The sequence below is a fragment of the Manis javanica genome, chromosome 4 (assembly GCF_040802235.1).
Source record: "Manis javanica isolate MJ-LG chromosome 4, MJ_LKY, whole genome shotgun sequence".
Lineage (NCBI taxonomy): Eukaryota > Metazoa > Chordata > Mammalia > Pholidota > Manidae > Manis > Manis javanica.
This window is the reverse complement of record NC_133159.1, coordinates 139,602,581-139,609,985: the sequence shown is the minus strand read 5'-3', so window position 1 is coordinate 139,609,985 and position 7,405 is coordinate 139,602,581.

Below are 7,405 nucleotides of genomic sequence, written 5' to 3'. Positions count from 1 at the left end.
ATGTTGAATAGTTTGGCTTTCTTTGAATCATGCCTGTCCTATAATGTAGTATAGCCTCTTTAGAGCTATTTTCCATGGAATCCCAAAGTTTCTCTAGGTGTTAAGGGGTATGCCATGAAGTGGAGGGTAGGGAGGATAAGCTTGTTTAATGGTCAGATACTCCATATTAGAGTCACAGGAATATTAGCATTTTAAAGGCACTGATAAGTCCTGCAGTAAATAACCTTAATTTCACTTAACCCAATACTTCCCCCAAACCTAGCATTTTCCAAATTTATTGGTCACAAAACCCTGTTTTGGAGGAATATTTATTAATATTTTGGTGAGACACTGAGTTTTAATTGAAACAGAGTTTGGGAAATGTTGATGTCGTGGATCAAACCCGAGGCTTGGTATCAGAGACTTCATTGTCTAACCCTTATGAAGTTTATCTAAACTTTGGTTTATATTTCCAATATAGGAGGCCAATAATCTCTTCCTGCTTTACAGAGTACTATTAGAATCCAGATATGATACAAGAACCTAATAGTTATCTTCTGCTGTGTTCTGTGCCAGGGATTGCTTAACACTAAATGCATTGATTAATTAGATTCTCACTATTCCCTATGTGGTAGATTCTGTCATTGTACATGGGAGAAATGATGCTCTTGGGGTTCTCACAGTCTCTAAGTGGGAAAGCCAGGATTTGGTCTCAGATGGCCCAGGCCTGGAGCCATAACCACTGCCCCTGGCCTCTCGGCTCTTGTGCACTGGTGGTGGCCAGGAGGCCCTCTGACAGCTCTTAGTGTATTTTCCAAGTGTCTGCCCATTCTGCACTGAGCCCTGCTGCTCCTGCCTTGTCTCTAACTCTTATACCAGGCTGGAGGAGCTGCTGGGAATTCCACATTGGCACACCATGGCATTTCCACCCACGGTGTAGGCATGACTTTCAGACAATGTATTCTTACCACAGACTGGGGCTCAAGCAGTGGAAGAGGGAGCCCCAGGGAATGGTGAGCAGTCGTGGCTGCTGTCTGTGGACGTCACGGCGTGGCCAGTGAAACCCACTAGAGCCCATGCCCTCCTCTTGCTCTGGAACAGCGCTGAACTGGCTTTTCAAGAACCAATACCCCACTAATAATACTCTGTTCCCTCCTTCCTTCCCTTCCTCTCTTCCTTTCTTTTGAAACTTTTTTTATAGATAAAATATATGCAGGATAAATAAAGAAATCCAACAGTACCAAAGAATATAGAATAAAACCTAAGTCTCACTCCTAACCTTGATTCTCTCCCACACCTACTTTCCCCTTCCAGAGGCACCACTGTGCCAGTTTCCTGTATTTATTCCTGAAATATTTAATGCATAGAAGCATTTATAGATATATCACTCCTCCATTAGTTTTTCATTAGACATATGATATTGTTACATCTTGCTTTTTACACCTAAAAATCTACCTGGAAGGTTATTACACATCAGTGCATAAAGATAGGTCTTGTTCTTTGTAACAGCTGTGGAGGACTCCATCAGTTTATTTAATGTAATCTATTTAATGTAGCCTCTTCTGGCCACATCATCTGGCTTATTCTATCTTGTCCATGATAGTCAGGCAGGGGGCCACATGGGGGTCTGCATACACACCTGCGCAGATATCTACCTGACTGTGGGGGGAGCCAACTTTAAGCCTGGACCTTATTATTTTTATTTGTTTATTTTTAAATTGAAGTATCATTGATATACAATCTTATATTAGTTTCAAGTGTGCAACACCGTGGTTCAACAGTTACCCATATTATTAAATCCTCACCCCCCCACTAGTACAGCTATTATCTGTCAACATATAAACCTGAACCTTAACAAAGGAAACCAGAAGTTCTGATGAGAATGACTGCCCCCAAGGGCTGGAAGGAGGGCAGTATGCACTTCCCTGTGTAGTTATCAAATCTGGATGTGACTGTAAACTCTGTGGACAGCTCCTTTTTTCATCCTGAAAAGCTGGGCTCAGCAGTTTCATATACCTTTGAGGTGTGGTGAATGGTGGTGGCCATGTCACAGCATATTAATAAGAAATGGGTACTTTATGACACTCTGGTGGAGAGATGGGAAAGAGGTGCCACACACCAACACAGCCAAACCTCATAAAGGTCCCCAAACCCTCTCTAGTGCCCAGGGCCTGTCTCCTGATGACCTCTTCTGTCCCCCTTCTGCTGCATCTTCCCCTCAGCGTCCCCCTCTTCCCTGTCTTGTCTGGAGCAGCTGAGCTCGCTTGCCTTCTCCCTTGGGCATCCTCTCACCCCCTACTTCATGCTGCAGAGCAGCATTTCTCAGTATGGCCTCTGCTGCTTCTGCATCAGTTTTGCCTGCAGGGCTTGCTGACAGTGCCCACCAGGACCTGGAAGAACTTGAAACTGGGGAAGAGGGGATCAGGAATTGGCTTTGCTAGCAACTCCCAGGTGATTGATTCATACAGGTACTAAAGTTTGAGGACCTGAGGCAGAAGGTTGCCTTTGGCACCATCAGTTAGATCCAAATATTTGAAGCCAGGTTGATGGGATCAGGTGGTACTAAGCACTGTGGCCTGTAGGTAAAAATCCCCCAATCTTGGCATGCTCCATTCAGCAAGGAACGAGGCCCTGGCTGCACTAATAACGAGTCCGGTCTCTGGGCTGAAGGGGGAACTCCCCAAACTGTGCTTTTGCACATGGCAGACATTGCTTGGAGGCCGGCACTTTCTTTACCTCCTAAAAATTGAGGTAGATGTTACATGCAGTAAAGTGCACAAAATCTTAACTGTGCAGTTTGGTGGATTTTTGCATAATTACACATTTGTGGAACTACCATCCCTATCAAGAAGCAGAGCATGGGCTTTCCCGTGCCCCCGTCCTTATACCCCCCTGCACAGAGATCATCACTATTTTGACCTCCATCAACACAGATTAATTTTATGTGTTTTTTTAATCTTATCTAATGGCATCACACAGGGTGCACTCTTTTGTTTGGCTTCTTTTGCTCATCATCTTATCTGTGAGATTCATCCATATTTTTGTGTGTATGAGAGATTCAGTGTTTTTTATTGCTGTGGGCAAGGGGATAGTAAACTGATTCCGTAAATGACCTGACACAAATATCTTCTGCTATGTGGACCATACTGTCCCTGCCACAACTACAGGCATAGCTCGGCAGTATTGCGGGTTCGGCTCCATACCACTACGGTAAAGTGAATAGTGCAATAAAGCAAGTCAACTGAATTTTTTGGTTTCCCAAGTGTACATGGAAGTTATTGTTACACAGTACTCTAGTCTGTAAGTGTGCAATAGCATCGTGTCTAAAAAAAGTGTACATACTTTAATTTTCAAATTCTTTATTGCTAAAAAAATGGTGACCATCGTCTGAGCTTTAACTGAGTTGTAATCTTGCCAGTGGAGGGTCTTGCCTCCATGTTGGTGGCTGCTGACTGATCAGAGTGGCAGTTGCTGAAGGCCGAGGTGGCTTTCTTAAAATAAGACAGTGATGAAGTTTGCCCCACTGATCGACTCTTCCTTTCAGTTTCCTTCAAGAGCTTTTCCTTTGCACCCATTCATGACTTAGCTAACTGGTGCAAGAAGCGCGGCTGTCAGCCTAGCTCGGCTTTCAACACCCCTTCTTGTCTGAGCTTAATCGTTTCTAGCTTTGATTTATACTGATAGGCAAGCAACTCTTCCTCTCACTTGAACACTCAGGGACCACTGCAGGGTTATCAGTTGGCCTGATTTCAATATCGTGGTGTCTCAGGGAATAGGGAGGCCTCAGGAGAGGGAGAGAGATGGGACAGCCGCTTGGTGGAGCAGTAAGAACACGCACAACATTTATCAATTAAGTTCTCTCATCTTATATGGGTGTGGTTCCTGGCACCCCAAACAATTACAATAGGAGCATCAAAGAGTACTGATCACAAATCACCATCACAGATAATAATAATGTAACACAGAGACACGAGGTAAGCAAAGCTGTGGGGGGAAATGGTGTTGATAGACTTGCTTGGTGCAGAGTTGCCACAAAGCTTTGATTTGTAAAAAATGAAATATCTGCAAAAAAGTGCAATAAAACAAGGTGTGCCTGTAGTCTACTCTGCCCCTCAGGCCCCAGTGCAGCCATGGACAATACACACAAAACAGGCTGCAGGCTCTCCGGTGGGGCAGGGTTTGCTGAGCCTTGCCTGCTGTGATAAAATTTCATTGTCTGAAAAAAACCACGATGTATTTAGTTACCCAATCTCCTGTTACGGGCATTTGGGTTATCCACTTTCAGATCCAACAGTTAGTGCTGCTGTGACTGGGCGAACAGACGCATCATTTCGTGGCATGGAAGGAGCAGACTGGTTGGGACATAAAATAGGCATATGTGCAGCTTTAGTCCATACCGCCAAACAGTATTCCAGTGGGGCTGTAGCAACTCACACTCACCAGTAAAGTTCCCTCCTGTCTGCAGTAACACTTGGTACTGCCACTCTTTTAAGTTCCCGCCATTCACCATTCGGGTAGGGGTGCCTCCCATCTCCCTGTGAATTGTAGTTTGCATTTCTGTAATGCTGCTGATGGTGGGCACCTTTTCACATGCTTATTGGCCACTTGGATACTCTTTTGTGAAGTAAAAATTGTCTACTGTTTCTAAAAATTGAATTGGTTGTCTATTTCTTGTTGTTATATAGACGTTTGTTATATATTTTGGATACAAATCCTTTGTTTGATTTAAGTATCTTCTTTCAGTCTGTGGCTTGCCCTTTTTCTTTCTTGATAATGTCTTTTGGTGAACAGAAGTTTTTTATTTAATGAGGTCTGATTTATCAACTTTCTTTTTTATGGTTAGTGCTTTTCGTGTTCTGTTTAAGAAATCTCTGCTTGCCCCAAGGTCATAATGATACTCTCCTATGTTTTTTTTTAGAAGCTTTATTGTTTTACCTTTCACATCTAGGTCTGTGATTTACTTTGAATTTATTTTTGTGTTTGATGTGGGTCGAAGTTCATTATATTCCATATGGAAATCTGATCGTTCCGGTACCAATTTTTGAAAAGGCCATTCTTCCCACTCACCATAAGAGGTTTGCATTTAATGTCAAGGTCCAGTCTTTAAAAGGAATCTGGACGCCTGTAGTGTGTTCAAAGCTGAGGAGGGTCTCCACGCTATGCACCAGGAGGAAGAAGAAGGGACAGGGGGTCTAGATGCTCTGGGCTGGAGCAGTACGGAGTCATCAGCTCTAAGGCGAAGGTGGCATACAGGGAAAGGGGGCTGCTTCTTTCAGTCTCCATAACACACAGGCCAAGATTTTCAGCTGTTGCTGGAAAAACAAGATTTCCAAGAAACTACCCTGGGAAAAGAAGAACCCAGCTTTGCATTTTTAAATATTGTCATTACTCTTCCTTTTGCCCAGGCCAGATTTTTGCTTCCGGAGGAAAACGGGCTTTAAACCACTAAAGACTAAGCCAGTACCGGCAATAACAGTAACCAGGGAAAGTCCTGAATATTTTGAGACCCAAAACTGTTTATTTCTGTAAGTGAAAGAGAAAGAGTGTCCCAAGTTCAGGTTCTGCAGACATCAGACTATGGATTAATATTTTCCAGACGGATGACTACTGTCCAGAGCTTTCCTGGACCACTCCCCAGGGCTTCCTCTCTGGCCACAGGGGCTACGGAAGCCACCCTGCCATCTGCAAGGGACAAGAAAGCCGCCTTTGTGTGCACAGCTCTGATACTCTGAGGATGGGGCAGGAGGGGGCTTGTTATTTCTCATCGTTTCCAGAGTATGTGGCATTTGGACTTGGCTGGTGGGCATGAAACCAGGGAGTAGACATGGGAGTGAGGGCCTTGGCCCTTGAGTTGATGCTGGACAAGTATTTCATTCCCTGACTCATGGATTATTCCTGAGTACCCAGAATCAGCAGTGGCAGCTGCAAGGGGGTAAGGCACCTTCAGATCGGTGGGCTCCACCAACCCTGATTATCCTTGAAGTCCACTCTCCTTGGAAGGTGATAGTGATTGACATGAACAAATCATTTATCCTCTGCCATATTAGTTGGTGCAGCACCCAATTAATAAATAAATATTTATTGAAGCAGGCTGTCTGATAGGCACTAGGTATACCTCGATGAACAAACAGACAAAAATTCTCGCTCTCATGGAATCGTCAGTTCAGTGAGGAGAAATAGAAAGTGAACAAATGAATAAGTAAATTATATAGGATGTGAAGTGAAGGTCTGGAGGAGATACACAGAGCAGGATAAGGGGGATCAGGAGGGTCAGGGGAGGGGAAGGGCTGTAACTTTCAATAGGGATAGCAGGGTTGTCCTCAATGGGGAGGTGACATATGAACAAAGCCTCCAAGAAGGAGAAGAAGTGAGTCTTGAGATTATCTGGAAGAAAAGTGGTCCATGTAAGGTTTCGCTTACTGCCAGATTCAGCAAATTCTAAATCCAAAGCTTCCTGCCTCTCTTCCTCCCTCCCACACACAGAAGTGAATGCCCACCATATTCTGACACTTGGAACTGCCCTACTGTTTTCTCACTGAGAAACAAAGGTCAGATGTGCTCAGGTGCGAAGAGCTCTCCAGGCCTCTCGCAACAGGACTTGTGTATCCTAGGACGTGCCCCCTGTATGGCAGGACAGACGGGAGCAGTAATGGATGGTCTCACTAATATTAGAATCTCACCGATGCCCCTAGAATGAAATTAAATTGTAATGTGTTCACTCCAACTATTTTTATTTCATTCCAACTAACCTCTATCTTTCTGAGGCCTTTGATGGGCTTTTTAATTAAATCATGAACAGCCTTTTGTCTCCTGAGGAGATTGAGCCTCCCTCTCCCTCTGCCTCCTCCCCTGAGGATGTGCCTCATTCCGAGCAGGGTGCTGGGATGGCAGGACCCAGTTCTGGACAACGTCTCCAACCAAAACCCCACTCCTAGGTTCAGAAAGAGTCAATCAATCATGGGTGGAGCAGTTCCCGGATACCAGGTACTTGATGAACAATGTTGAAACATCTTGTCTGCAGCTCCTGTGTCTACGTGTCTATCTGTGCCTGTTGCAAGCAGCTGTGAACCTTTCCAACGTGACACTTCAGTTTTATGGCTCCCCTGACATGACCAGCCAGAGCTGTCTGTTGCTGTGCTGTGCATGTCCTTGCCTGGGGGTTGGTCATTCACCCATTTATTCATGCATTTCTTTCATTCTGCATTCATTCATTCATTTCCGCTTTCACATCCCATAGGCATTTCAGCCTTAACATATTTAACTTTGAGTTTCTGATCTAGTCCTACCCCTAAATCAGCTCCTCCTCCTGGCTTAGTAAGTGGCATCTCTTCCCCTCAGTTACAACAGCCAGAAACCTGGGAATCACCGCTGACACCTCCCTCATCCTCCATGTCCATCCATCACCAAGTCCTGTTGGTTCCATCTG